Raw genomic sequence first — 15,289 nt, forward strand, 5'->3', positions numbered from 1 at the left:
TTCTTCTTTTTTTAGAAATTTGAACTTGACATTATGGTGAGGGCTAGAAGAATGTATCAACCTACAGGCTACTTATCTAGGTTAAGTTCCGAGGAACCAGCCAGTGGTGTTATAGATGAATTACCCAATGTGGGCCTTTTTGGAGTGGCATCACTACATGATGAATGCTAATTTGCAATGGAATGATTCCCACCATGGTATGCCCACATAGTACAATTGTTGTCCATGGGTGGCTTCCCTCCACGTCTGACTCCAACAAAGAAATGGAAGAGGATCATTCAAGCCGTCCCTTCAAGTTCATTGCAGGTGAATTGTACAAACTAGGGAAAAACCACATCTTAAAGTGCATGCTTCCTCACAAAAAACTCAAGCTATCCTTGAGCAAGATCACTTAGGCATGGGGTGTGGTCATATGGCACCAGAGGCCACTGCTAGAAAAATAATGCATGTGGGGTTGTGGTCGCCAAAGTTGTTCCAAAATTGCTATGCTCATGTACGCCGGTGTGACTCATGTCAAAGAGGTGGACCAAAGCCTACTCGATGGGAGTACCTTCCCCTTCACCCATCTACCACCCTTTTATATATAGATGGGGATTGTATTTTGTTAGACCCATCTCTCCTGCCAGTCGAAGAGGGAACAAGTACACCCTGGTTGCTACAAACTATGGCACCAAGTGGGTGGAGGCTAAGTCCGTGAAGACATGCACAACTCAAGTCATGGCCTCATTCTTGAATGAATGATCAAATCATCTCTAGGTTTGGATGCCTTGTGGAATTGATGAGTGATAGAGGTACCCATTTCCTCAATGATGTCATCCTTGATGAGGCCAACTCCAAATTGTTCTTCACAAGACATCTAGTTCATACTACCCTCAAGCCAACGGCTTGGTTGAGAGCTCCAATCGGACCATGTCTCATATTGTGGCTCATTTATGTCTTCATTCCTTGGTGGATTAGGATATACCAACCACTCTTTTTGCTTACCATTCCAACTAGTTTATAATCGCAAGGCGCGTCATGCTCTATGAGTTTCACATGAACACTACTAGAGTCATGGTAGAGATGGAGGATAACTTAGAGCCATGCACACTTGAAAGATCATGGGATCTTGAAGCCTTGGACAAACATCATTGCGAAGTAGTCTTTGCTCAAGAAGTGTGATAGACAGGATAGAGAAGTTTCTCAAACACAAATCTAAGTTTGTAAGTGATCGGACAAGACCCATTTTCACAGCCAAGCTTATCCCAAGCAAGGAAGTTTACTTGGCCACTTTGGAGGGCACGCTCCTACATGGGTCATGAGTCAAGAAGTACCACGTCGACTAAGGAAATTTCCTCCCAAAGCTCTTATATACCCTCTTGTTTTATCACCTCTCTCTCTACATAGGGGCTTCTCTTTCCACCTAGATGTCACCTTCTCTCTCTTCCATGGAAGTTTCTCTTTCCACACCATGTCACTCCACCTTCTCTCTCTTACAACTACCTTCTCTTTCCATGCTCTATCCCACCACCACCTCTCTCTTAAAAACACATTCCCTTTCCACCCTCTGTCACACCCCCACCTTTCTCTTAACATACACCTTCTCTTTCCACCCTGTGTTACACCTCCATGTCTCTCTTACAAACACCTTCTCTTTCCACTCTCTATCACATTCCCACCTCTCTCTTCCAACCACCTTCTCTTTCCACCCTCTGTCACACGCCCACCTCTCTCTTACAACCACCTTCTCTTTCCGACCTTTGTCACACCCCACCTCTCTCTTACAAACACATTCCCTTTCCACCCTCTGTCACACCACCTCTCTCTTATAAAAACCTTGTCTTGCCACTCTTTGTCACACTACCTCTCTCTTACAAACACCTTCTCTTTCCACCCTCTGTCACACCCCCAGCTCTCTCTTAACAAGTACCTTCCCTTTCCACCCTTTGTCACACCCCCACCTCTCTCTTACAAGCAACACCTCCATCTCTCTCTTACAAACACCTTCTCTTTCCACTCTCTGTCACACACCCACCTTTATCTTACAAACACCTTTTCTTTCCACCCTGTGTCACACCTCCACCTCTCTCTTACAAACACCTTCTCTTTCCATTCTCTGTCACACCCCCACCTCCCTCTAAACACATTCCCTTTCTTGCCTCTATCCCACCCCCACCTCTCTCTTACAAACATGTTCCGTTTCTACTCTCTCAACACCCCCACCCCTCTCTTACAAACACCTTCTCTTTCACCCTCTTTCATACCCCCATGTCTCTCTTACAAACACATTCCCTTTCCACCCTCTATCACACCTCCACCTCTCTCTTACAAACACCTTCTCTTTCCACCCTGTGTCACACCCACCTCTCTCTTACAAACCCTTCTCTTTCATCCTTTGTCATATTCCCCGCTCTCTCTTTCAAACACCTTCCCTTTTCTCCCTCTGTCACACCACCACCTCTCCTTACTCCCTCTTGATGACTTCCCCCCCCCTCCATCGTTGCCACATGTGCCACCTTCCCCACCCTGGTTGAGTCTCCCTCTCCTAGCAACTAGCCCCCCTCTCTTTGCTCCCTCCCTAGTGACTTCATCTCTCTCCTTATCTGCCACCTACGCCCTCTTTGCCACCCCCTAGCTATGCCTCTCTCTCCTAGCAGTAATCCCCTCCCTCCGCTCTTTCCCTGGTGACTCTCCCCTCTCTCCTTATCTGCCACCTATGCCCTCTTTGCCACCCCCTAGCTATGCCTCTCTCTCCTAGCAGCAATCCCCTCCCTCCGTTCTTTTCCTGGTGACTCTTCCCTCTCTCCCTACTTGCTCAACTGCCCTTCTCCTCACTCCCTCTCAACCTGGTGGCCCCCACTCCCTCTCTTCCTAGCTGCACCCCCCCTTTACATCAACTCGCCCTTCTCTCCCTAGCTGTGGTCCCTCCCTCTTTCCCTACCTGTGGCTCCCTCCATCCCCTCTCCATCGCTCACACCCCTCTCTCTTCCTCCATCCCCTCACCCACCTCTCTCCCTACCTTGCCCACCTCCTCGCTCCCTCTCTAGCTACGCAACCCCCCTCCCTCCCTACCTCACCACCCCCCTTCTCCGCTCTTGCCTTCACCCTTTCCCTCAAACACTGCTCCATCCACCCTAACCCTCCTTGGCGGCTCCCTTATTGTAGCGCCCTACCCCCTCCTTCGTGGCTCCTCAAATCATGGTTCCCCCTCCCTCATGGTTCCTTTGCTCGTGGCTCCTTGCGACTCCCTTGTGGCTCATCTGATTGCGATTCGTGGTCGCCACCATGATTACCTCTTCATCGAGACCCCCTCCTTGCTCCACTTCTTCAACACACCCTCCTCTAATTGTGCCTCCCTTGGTTTGGCACCCTTCTTGCCTCTTCATTAGGACCCCCTCTTTGCTCCACTTCTCTCAAGACACCCTCCTCTACTGTGCTCTTCTCTATTGGGCTCTTTTCTATTGTGGCCCTTGATGCCTCTTTCTTGCCACTTTTACTTCTACTTTCATGCCTGTGCTTCATCAAAAATGCAAGTCACAATTGCCTAAAGACACCATATTTGCTAGATTTCACTCTACTAGAGCATCCAAAGGCCCACCAACCATAGTGTCACTAGGAAAACGAACAACAATTGACCCACCTTGGGGAACTTCCAAACGACCTAAAGTAGATGCAAATTTTCCATCCTCCAAAACTATAACTATCATCTTGGATGAGGATCTATCACCTCTCTCAGATTCTTCAAATCATGGGGGCACTACTATATGCCTCTCACGAAAACTCGAAATGCCACATCCAAAGAATCTAGTGGGTACAGTGCCGGTGGTGGTGGTCTTCCATAACAAAGTACTGCTAGAGATATTTTTGATCTTGCTTCATCCTCCTTGCACTCCAAGTTGTCTTTAAAACCTTTTTCGATCCTAAGCTCAAACTCTCTACCATATAATCTCATGCTAAGATTGCATGGGTGTCATTGACGGAGTTTGATATGGCAGCACTTCCCCCTATGGACATCTAGTTGTGTACTGCTTTCATTCAGTCCTATGACTTTGCCACAAACACCTTTGGCTTCTTAGGTTAAGGGATACGTTTACTCCCCATCTTGTGTCCACCTATCTCCGTCTCCCAACTCTCCCAGTTCTACCACCTCACACAGAGTCTTCGGTATTCATGTCCTTTTTATCGCAATGTAAACCTCATCGACGAGGATACGAGTGTAAGAAAGTCATCTAGGGAAGTAGCACAGAAGCTGTTTTGGCCAGATATTTGTTTACACACTTTTACTCTACCCCAAGACACTTCTTCATCACAAAATCCATCCATCATGCACTCAACTTCATGCTCTCCACCAGTCCCTATGACTTCATCCAGAGGCCACTGCTAGAAAGGTAATGCACGTGGGGATGTGGTGGCCAAAGTTGTTCCAAAATTGCTATGCTCATGTACGCCGGTGTGACTCATGTCAAAGAGGTGGACCAAAGCCTACTCGATGGGAGTACCTTCCCCTTCACCCATCTACCACCCTTTTATAGATGGGGATCGTATTTTGTCGGACCCATCTCTCCTGCCAGTCTAAGAGGAAACAAGTACGCCCTGGTTGCTACAAACTATGGCACCAAGTGGGTGGAGGCTAAGTCCGTGAAAACATGCACCACTCAAGTCATGGCCTCATTCTTGAATGATCAAATCATCTCTAGGTTTGGATGCGTTGTGGAATTGATGCGTGATAGAGGTACCCATTTTCTCAATGATGTCATCGTTGATGGCCTCATCACCCAACTCCAAATTGTTCTTCACAAGACATCTAGTTCATACCACCCTCAAGCCAATGGCTTGGTTGAGAGCTCCAATCGGACCATGTCTCATATTGTGGCTCATGTATGTCTTCATTCCTTGGTGGATTAGGATATACCAACCACTCTTTTTGCTTACCATTCCAACTAGTTTATAATCGCAAGACGGGTCATGCTCTATGAGTTTCACATGAACACTACTAGAGTAATGGCAGAGATGGATGATAACTTAGAGGCATGCACACTTGAAAGTTTATGGTATCTTGAAGCCTTGGACAAACATCATTGCAGAGTAGTCTTTGCTCAAGAAGTGTGATGGAAAAGATAGAAAGCATGTCATGATCGTAACTTTAGGAAAAGTCGGTGATTTGGTACTCTAGTGTTCAAGTAAGTTTCTCAAACACAAATCTAAGTTTGTAAGTGATCGGACAAGACCCATTTTCACAGCCAAGCTTATCCCAAGCAGGGGAGTTTATTTGGCCACTTTGGAGGGCACACTCCAACATGGGTCACGAGTCAAGAAGTACCACGTCCACTAAGGAAATTTCCTCCCAAAGCTCTTATATACCCTCTTGTTTTATCACCTCTCTCTCTACATAGGGGCTTCTCTTTCCACCCAGATGTCACCTTCTCTCTCTTACATGGAAGCTTCTCTTTCCACACCATGTCACTCCACCTTCTCTCTCTTACAACCACCTTCTCTTTCCATGCTCTATCCCACTGCCACCTCTCTCTTAAAAACACATTCCCTTTCCACCCTCTGTCACACCCCCACCTTTCTCTTAACATACACCTTTTCTTTCCACCCTGTGTTACACCTCCACGTCTCTCTTACAAACACCTTCTCTTTTCACTCTCTATCACATTCCCACCTCTCTCTTCCAACCACCTTCTCTTTCCACCCTCTGTCACACGCCCACCTCTCTCTTACAACCAGCTTCTCTTTCCGACCTTTGTCACACCCCACCTCTCTCTTACAAACACATTCCCTTTCCACCCTCTATCACACAACCTCTCTCTTATAAAAACCTTGTCTTTCCACTCTTTGTCACACCACCTCTCTATTACAAACACCTTCTCTTTTCACCCTCACCCCCATCTCTCTCTTAACAAGTACCTGCCCTTTCCACCCTCTGTCACACCCCCACCTCTCTCTTACAAGCAGCACCTCCATCTCTCTCTCACAAACACCTTCTCTTTCCACTCTCTGTCACACACCCACCTCTCTCTTACAAACACCTTCTCTTTCCACCCTGTGTCACACCTCCACCTCTCTCTCACAAACACCTTCTCTTTCCACTCTCTGTCACACACCCACCTCTCTCTTACAAACACCTTCTCTTTCCACCCTGTGTCACACCTCCACCTGTCTTTTACAAACACCTTCTCTTTCCACTCTCTGTCACACCCCCACCTCCCTCCAAACACATTCCCTTTCCTCCCTCTATCCCACCCCCACCTCTCTCTTACAAACATGTTCCCTTTCCACCCTCTCAACACCCCCACCTCTCTCTTACAAACACCTTCTCTTTCACCCTCTATCATACCCCCACGTCTCACCCTCTGTCATACGCCCACGTCTCTCTTACAAACACATTCCCTTTCCACCCTCTATCACACCTCCACCTCTCTCTTACAAACTCCTTCTCTTTCCACCCTGTGTCACACCCACCTCTCTCTTACAAACCCTTCTCTTTCCATCCTTTGTCATATTCCCTGCTCTCTCTTTCAAACACCTTCCCTTTCCTCCTCTGTCACACCCCCCACCTCTCCCTCACAAACACCTTTTTCCACCCCTTGTCCCACCACCGCCTCTCTCTTACATAATTCTTCTCTTTCCACCCCATGTCACTTGCTATTTTTAGCACTTATCTCCTTAGTGCTCCGAGCAAAGTCCACTAAGTTTAGCCTCTCCTCTCCTAAGTTTAGCATCTCCTTGCTATATTTAGCATCTCTTTGCTAAGTTTAGCATCTCCTTGGTATTTTTAGCATCTCCTCTCCGTCCTTCCTCTTGTCCTCTCCTTTGGTGATTGGAAGTTCTCTGTGGCAAAATTCTTAGGACTTATCTCAGCAATCACCTCCATCTCTACAATCCCCTACCTCCCTTGCCTACTCTCTCCTTCCCTCCTACCATGAATCTACCTTCACACTGCCAGCTCCACTTTTGCCACCCTTGGCTACGCCCCATGTCTCCTAACGGCCAGCCCCCCTCTCCTTGCTCCCTCCTGGTGACTTTCCCCCCTCTCCATCGCTGCCACATGTGCCACCTTCTCCACCCTGGTTGAGTCTCCCTCTCCTAGCAACTAGCCCCCCTCTCTGTGCTCCCTCCCTCTTCATCTCTCCACTTATCTGCCACCTACGCCCTCTTCGCCAACCCCTAGCTATCCCTTGCTCTCCTAGCAGCAATCCCCTCCCTCCGCTCTTTCCCTGGTGACTCTCCCCTCTCTCCCTACCTGCTCAACTGCCCTTCTCCTCACTCCCTCTCAACCTGGTGGCACCCACTCCCTCTCTTCCTAGCTGCAGCCCCCCTTTACATCAACTCGCCCTTCTCTCCCTAGCTGTCGTCCCTCCCTCTTTCCCGGACCTGCGGCTCCCTCCATCCCCTTTGCATCGCTCACACCCCTCTCTCTTCCTCCATCCCCTCACCCACCTCTCTCCCTACCTCGGCCACCTCCTCGCTCCCTCTCTAGCTACGCAACCCCCCTCCCTCCCTACCTCACCACCCCATTCTCTTTTCACACCATGTCACTCCACCTTCTCTCTCTTGCAACTACCTTCTCTTTCCATGCTCTATCCCACCGCCACCTCTCTCTTAAAAACACATTCTCTTTCCACCCTCTGTCACACCCCCACCTTTCTCTTAACATACACCTTCTCTTTCCACCCTGTGTTACACCTCCACGTCTCTCTTACAAACACCTTCTCTTTCCACTCTCTATCATGTTCCCACCTCTCTCTTCCAACCACCTTCTCTTTCCACCCTCTGCCACACGCCCACCTATCTCTTACAACCACCTTCTCTTTCTGACCGTTGTCACACCCCACCTCTCTTTTACAAACACATTCCCTTTCCACACTATGTCACACCACCTCTCTCTTATAAAAACCTTGTCTTTCCACTCTTTGTCACACCACCTCTCTCTTACAAACACCTTCTCTTTCCACCCTCTGTCACACCCCCATCTCTCTCTTAACAAGTACCTGCCCTTTCCACCCTCTGTCACACCCCCACCTCTCTTACAAGCAACACCTCCATCTCTCTCTTACAAGCACCTTCTCTTTCCACTCTCTGTCACACACCCACCTCTCTCTTACAAACACTTTCTCTTTCCACCCTGTGTCACACCTCCACCTCTCTCTTACAAACAGCTTCTCTTTCCACTCTTTGTCACACCCCCACCTCCTTCCAAACACATTCCCTTTCCTGCCTCTATCCCACCCCCACCTCTCTCTTACAAACATGTTCCCTTTCCACCCTCTCAACACCCCCACCTCTCTCTTACAAACACCTTCTCTTTCACCCTCTGTCATACCCCCACGTCTCTCTTACAAACACATTCCCTTTCCACCCTCTATCACACCTCCACCTCTCTTACAAACACCTTCTCTTTCCACCCTGTGTCACACCCACCTCTCTCTTACAAACCCTTCTCTTTCCATCCTTTGTGATATTCCCGCTCTCTCTTTCAAACACCTTCCCTTTCCTCCTCTGTCACACTCCCACCTCTCTCTTACAAACACCTTTTTCCACCCCTTGTCCCACCACCACCTCTCTCTTACATAATTCTTCTCTTTCCACCCCATGTCACCTTGCTATTTTCAGCACTTATCTCCTTAGTGCTCCGAGCAAAGTCTGCTAACTTCAGCCTCTCCTCTCCTAAGTTTAGCATCTCCTTGCTATATTTAGCATCTCTTTGCTAAGTTTAGCATCTCCTTGGTATTTTTAGCATCTCCTCTCCGTCCTTCCTCTTGTCCTCTCCTTTGGCGATTGGAAGTTCTCTGTGGCAAAATTCTTTGGACTTATTTCAGCAATCACCTCCATCTCTACAATCCCCTATCTCCCTTGCCTACTCTCTCCTTCCCTCCTACCATGAATCTACCTTCACACCGCCGGCTCCACTTTTGCCACCCTTGGCTATGCCCCATGTCTCCTAATGGCTAGCCCCCCTCTCCTTGCTCCCTTCTGGTGACTTCCCCCCCTCTCCATCGCTGCCACATGTGCCACCTTCCCCACCCTGGTTGAGTCTCCCTCTCCTAGCAACTAGCCCCCCTCTCTTTGCTCCCTCCCTAGTGACTTCATCTCTCCCCTTATCTGCCACCTACGCCCTCTTCGCCACCCCCTAGCTATGCCTCTCTCTCCTAGCAGCAATCCCCTCCCTCCGCTCTTTCCGTGGTGACTCTCCCCTCTCTCCCTATCTGCTCAACTGCCCTTCTCCTCACTCCCTCTCAACCTGGTGGCCCCCACTCCCTCTCTTCCTAGCTGCAGCCCCCCTTTACATCAACTCCCCCTTCTCTCCCTAGCTGTGGTCCCTCCCTCTTTCCCTACCTGCGGCTCCCTCCATCCCCTCTCCATCGCTCACACCCCTCTCTCTTCCTCCATCCCCTCACCCACCTCTCTCCCTACCTCGCTCACCTCCTCGCTCACTCTCTAGCTACACAACCCCCTGCCCTCCCTACGTCACCACCCCCCTTCTCCGCTCTTGGCTTCACCCTTTCCCTCAAACACTACTCCATCCACCCTAACCCTCCTTGGCGGCTCCCCTGTTGTAGCACCCTACCCCCTCCTTCGTGGCTCCTCAAATCATGGTTCCCCCTCCCTCATGGCTCCTTTGCTCGTGGCTCCTTGCGACCTCCTTGTGGCTCATCTGATTGCGATTCATGGTCACCACCATGTTTACCTCTTCATCGAGACCCCCTCCTTGCTCCACTTCTTCAACACACCCTCCTCTAATTGTGCCTCCCTTGGGCTGACACCCTTCTTGCCTCTTCATCAGGACCCCCTCTTTGCTCCACTTCTCTCAACACACCCTCCTCTACTATGCTCTTCTCTATTGGGCTCTCTTCTACTGTGGCCCTTGATGCCTCTTTCTTGCCACTTTTACTTCTACTTTCATGCTTGTGCCTCATCAAAAATGCAAGTCACAATTGCCTAAAGACACCATATTTGCTGGATTTCACTCTACTAGATCATCCAAAGGCCCACCAACCATAGTGTCACTAGGAAAACGAACAACAATTGACCCATGTGCTGGGTTGACGCAGAAGGTTCTATTTCAAAGGACTTCATATTGCTTTTTTGCAGGTGCTCAAAAGAAGAGAGTTCAATAAAATGCAAAGACATTGGAAATTTGAAAATTGAGATAACACAGACTCCATAAACAAAGGTATTATATTCAATAAAGTAAAGTTTTGTATAGAAGTGTTTAATTGTACATGTAGAACATATTCTTGACAACCATTGTCTATTTATGTAGCCTGATCTAGAGGGTGCTCTACATGGTCCAAGCTCTCCGTATCATCTTTTTTTGGAGAATATGTTTTTTGCTGCTCCATCCTGTCCTGTACAGTCTCTTGGTGCTGCTGCATTGTCTCCTCTACTGCCCCTGGAGCATCTGTTTGCTGCTGCTCTGTCTTCTCCTCAACAACATCAACAACAGGTCCTTGTTCTCGTGGCTTCTTCTCATCAGCACTAGGTCCTTGTTCCTGTGGCACCACATCAGCATCATCTGTGTCATCAAGGTGTATAACACCTTCTCGGACTTTAGAGCTCTCACCCAACTCGACAGTAGCTGGTACAATAGGTTTGGGGGAGGCATACTTCAAAAACTTCCAAATTGTATCAGCTTTGAAACTATACATAGTTCGAGTTGAACCTATCTTCTCTCATCTGCAATGGCATGTGATGATTAAGAACACGTTGTACCAATATCAATTATTTTGAAGCTAAATGAGAATTATTTTTTCTTACAAGCTCTGGCTGTCCTATCTCAAAATAGCTTGAAAGTATATATTTGGCATTGATCAGCACTCTCCAGCCACAACTACTTGAATCATCTTGTTGTGGTGTCTATATAGTTGGAAAGATATGTTAGAAACTGTTAACATCTGAACAAAAAAAAATTATTCAATAGGTTCAAAGGCATAGCATGAAATAGACATCAGTAGAGGGAACGACTTTTTACCTCTAAATTTACTGGCTCCATCGGATCCAAAAGATTGACATTAGGACAATGATCTAATGCATCTAGAAGCCTTCTAATACAACTGCAATACATATAATTCAATTAGTGTGCATTAAATCAAAATAATGAAGTTTGAAGTTAAAAAAAGCACACACACCACTTACAATTTCAGCTCTCTATGTGTGTTTTTAAGAGAGTTGAATATAAAGCATTGCTTTTGCTGGATGTCAATAGAAGCAAAACTCCAGTGATCACTGCGTAAGGAAAAAAGCATTAAGAAATCAAAGGCTACAAGAGTTCTCAATCTTAAGGGAGAATCCCAAAAGAAGCAGTCACCCACATACCTGTTATGGTATGGAAGTAGCAAAACATCGATAACATCAAAATTGCAGTATGTGAACCACTTGGAAATATCCATGGGAGTTTCCTTTACATCTCTTAACTTGGAGGAAATGGCAGGATCAATAATATGAACTGTGTGCTGTATAGAGTGGTTAAGCTAGCTTCTCATCATATTGCATTGGACCAAAAAATAATTAGGGTAGGGTGTAAAGGGGGTACAAGAAGGATTGTTTTGCAAACAAATGTAAAATAATAGACACTTACTAGAGCATTACAAGAATGATAGTATCTGAGCAATACTCATTCTTATGAGCCAATGCTGCCAAGCATTGTTTTGTCAAGTGAAAATCATTCACTGAAAGTTCATCCTCAATATGGACAACTATGTTAGGTCCCAACTCCTGCAACCTTCTCTCTATCTGCAGCTCCCTTTGTATATTCTCTAGATCTATAACAGATTTGGATTCTTTTATTTGCTGCTTCAGTGACTCCTCATAAGCAGCTTTCCCTCTGGTGTTCTTTGAGTGGGTTACTTCAACAACCTTAACCTCATCTACCTTTGACTTTCTTGTAGGTGGAATTAATAATATGTCTCTCATCTTGATGTCTTGTTATTCCACAGGATGGACCAGCTTGACATACCTCCATCTCACTCTGGACAAAGTGTTGAAGTCTTTGGCCATTAGAGTTACCCTATGAGCATGGGCTGCTACACGCATTGCATCTTCAAAATATTTCTCCAAGTAATCCTCTGCCAATTCCTATAAGGAAAGAATGGCAGTCCTGTTCCACCTGAAACCAAGGTGCCAACCATCACATATGTCTCTCACTAGTCTCTGAAAAGGTGCCTTGGGGATTGCAAAGCCTATAGCTTTCTATTGCTTCCTGATCTCCTTTAGCACACCTGCACCATGCTTTAATCTCTTGGCCTTTTGCTGGAGTAGGCTCATTGGCTTCCCCTTCCTGCCATGTGCACCTCTTCCCTCTAAAAGCACACTTAATTTCTTGGTACCTGCCCCAGCTACTGCTGCTGCAAGCCCTGGTCCTTTGCCAGCAATCCTTGCAGTGGACTTGGTTCTTGCCATCACTTTGACAATCTGCCATAAGGAAAAATTCGATGGAAAGAAATTACAGCCATGGAGAACATGAAATGACACAAAAAGACAATGACAGGGGTGGATGAAGCAACATTAATGAATTTGCAACAAAACGCGATTTTGACAGTTTGAAATTCCTAATAGCTCACTCTCGGATTTTTCTGCAAAAGCCTGAAGTAACATGCTGGTACATTCCCATAGTGATTTCTCTGTCTTTACAACTAAATACAATATGGATTGAGTCTATGCAAGGAGAGTACAACCATGGACACCTTGGAAAGACACAAGACTACAATAATAGGGGTGGATGAAGGAACAGTTCAATATTTGCAACAAAACGCGATTTCAGCAGTTTAAAATTCCTAAAGCCTTCACCTTGCGTTTTCTTGCAAATTCATGACACAGCATGCTGGAACATGCCTTCAGTCATTTCACTGTGTTTGCAACTTGATGCAGGATGGATTGAGTCTATGGAAGGCAAGAAGAGTGCATAGACTGAAGGAAGAACCCATAAATGAAAATTTGACCTTCAATGCAATTATCACACTTTTAGATCTGCAAACATTTGTAAATCTATAAAGATGATCAATCTTTCACTCAACCAGCCCCATTCAAAAGTCTTCCTGCTTGTGCCATGAAATAGTATGAAAACATTGGAGAATGTTTACAACCAAGGCACGATAACTCGAAGAGTTATGTACTAAATGTTGGATTGTTTGTATAGAGACTGTTGTCTTTTGTGCAATTGTTGCAAATGTATGCCATGGTGTTTTTGTTAACTCAAATGTAGCAAGGACGTTTTCAAATAGAAGTGTTAGTAATTGTTGATATGTTATGGCGGGGAAAAACTCTAGAATACAAATAAGAAGATTTGAGTTTAGAGGGTTTTTCAACATGAAATCTTCATTTTGCGACAATTGGTTTGTCTTAAGAACTTCTTCAATTTTAATGGTGTTCTTTGTAGTGCTTGCAAAATATGACAACTTAATGAAAATATATATAAACTTAAAAGACAACAAAGAAGGCAAATGATCAAACAAAAGAATGGTAATCAAGACAATTAAATTGAGACAATTGAATTGAGGCAATGATATTATGCATTTGCTTCAAAAGCAATTACATATCTTGAACTATCCACAGTGAAGCTTCCACTAGGTTTATAGCTTCTAAGCTTCTCTCGAGCCATCATGAGATCCTGCTCATACAACTCCACAAAAAGAATACTCAAGGAAAGGACAATGTCGACACACAGGCCTTTGATATGAACAGGCACTTGGTCACCCGTACGTTGAACAATATCTCTGGTCAAGCAAGGGACCTGGGCAATAATCTGAGGACCCTTGCAAGTGAAGCAATATGGATGCAAAGGATCTTGACTAACATGAACACCTCCGCATGACTTGCAAATGAACTCAAGCAAGTTTGCATTGATGTTTGTGAAGTGCATAACCCCAAACACCTATAAAAGGGCAAAGGTTATTATGATCAAATTTATACATGATTAACATTAAATTAAATTCAGAGGTGAAGTTACCTACGTGCCATATCCTAGTCTTGCAACTTGACTAACAAAAGCTTGTTTCAAGCCATCTTTGATTGAACTGTCGGGCAACTCCGCTAAAATTGTGAAGTCAAAGATGCAAATCATTCCTTTTGCTTTCAAGAATGACACATTCTTGAGCATATACATAATAACACCTTCATTAAACTCTTGGACAAGCTGGGTGAGAGTATTTTTTCGTTCTTTGAAAAAAGATAGCTACAACAACAAAGCAAAGAAACATATTCAAAAGTTTGCCAAATTTGAGGTTTTAAAAAAAACACTAGTGCTAATCAACTAGATTGAGGACAACTACTACTCTATCTTCGTCTCCTGGTACGTCAACAACTATAATTTGATTTGCCATCCCTTCATTACTTGCAACCTTTATTATGACAATTGCAAGAGTTCCCATGACATTGGAAACACTTAACTTTCCAAAGTTTATACTTTTAGCAACCCAAGGAACTTATGTGCAAAGGAAATGATCTGGCAACAAGCGAAGATTTCCCTCAAAAGGCTCCCCCCTGATGATGCAAGTGGTTGCATCAACAAGTAGAGAGAATTTTGAAGTTCCACCTTCTGTTCATCCTTTTGCAACTACATTTGCTCCCTCCACTCTATAAAATTCTCTAATTTGTAAAAAGTTTACAAATTGTTGGATATAGGTTGAAGGAATGAGCAAAGTAACGGTATGAGAGTAGAATTTATCGGTGAAATCGCCTTTCAAAAATGTAGGATATTTGGGGTTTAAAACTTTGTAAGTTTTGTACTTACAAAGTAGTTTGCCCTCAAATGCAAATCTATGTGGTGTGCAATCTGACAGGCAACTTATCGCTAGTGATACTAGAGAATTACCCCCTCCCCACAAGACTACCAAATGCTTATCCAAGAAGGACAAATGGGTAACCCAATAGATCCACTAGCTAGGTCCCCAATACCTCAAGTCCCAACTTATCCAACTTGGGGCAAGAAGCATGGGAGGCATTTCATACCCATTTACCACTACCTACATGCCCATGCCTGAGGGAGCTTCAATTCAACCCACTAGACCTAGCCAACCCTAGCTCACAATGCGAATGCCTAGTGAATCAGGTTCTTCAAACCCTACATTTGCCCATCCACCTAGTTCTTAGAACCCTCCATCTAGACCACCTATGTACAAAGGAGGATCACCGTATCCTCGAATTGCTCGCATCTTATGGATGGTAATTTTAGATGATGCCATAAGGATCCTAGTATAAGACGTAGAAATGGGTGTCAGACTCCAGTATTTACAAAAAGGAAATCAAATTCATCAAGAAGCAACCAAGTTATGATTTTCAAACTGATCATTAAATTATTGGGTGAAGAAGA

The 15,289-nt window shown here is 45.5% G+C and overlaps 1 pseudogene; it reads right to left on the bottom strand.

Annotated features, from left to right (window-relative positions):
* Positions 1 to 10,238: 10,238 nt before the first annotated feature.
* LOC147901549 (uncharacterized) lies at positions 10,239 to 11,228 on the bottom strand (annotated as a pseudogene).
* Between the last annotated feature and the right edge of the window lie 4,061 nt (positions 11,229 to 15,289).

Source organism: Dipteris shenzhenensis, chromosome 5 (assembly GCF_047967505.1).
Source record: "Dipteris shenzhenensis isolate YYH24624 ecotype China chromosome 5, Dip_SZ_1.0, whole genome shotgun sequence".
Classification (NCBI taxonomy): domain Eukaryota; kingdom Viridiplantae; phylum Streptophyta; class Polypodiopsida; order Gleicheniales; family Dipteridaceae; genus Dipteris; species Dipteris shenzhenensis.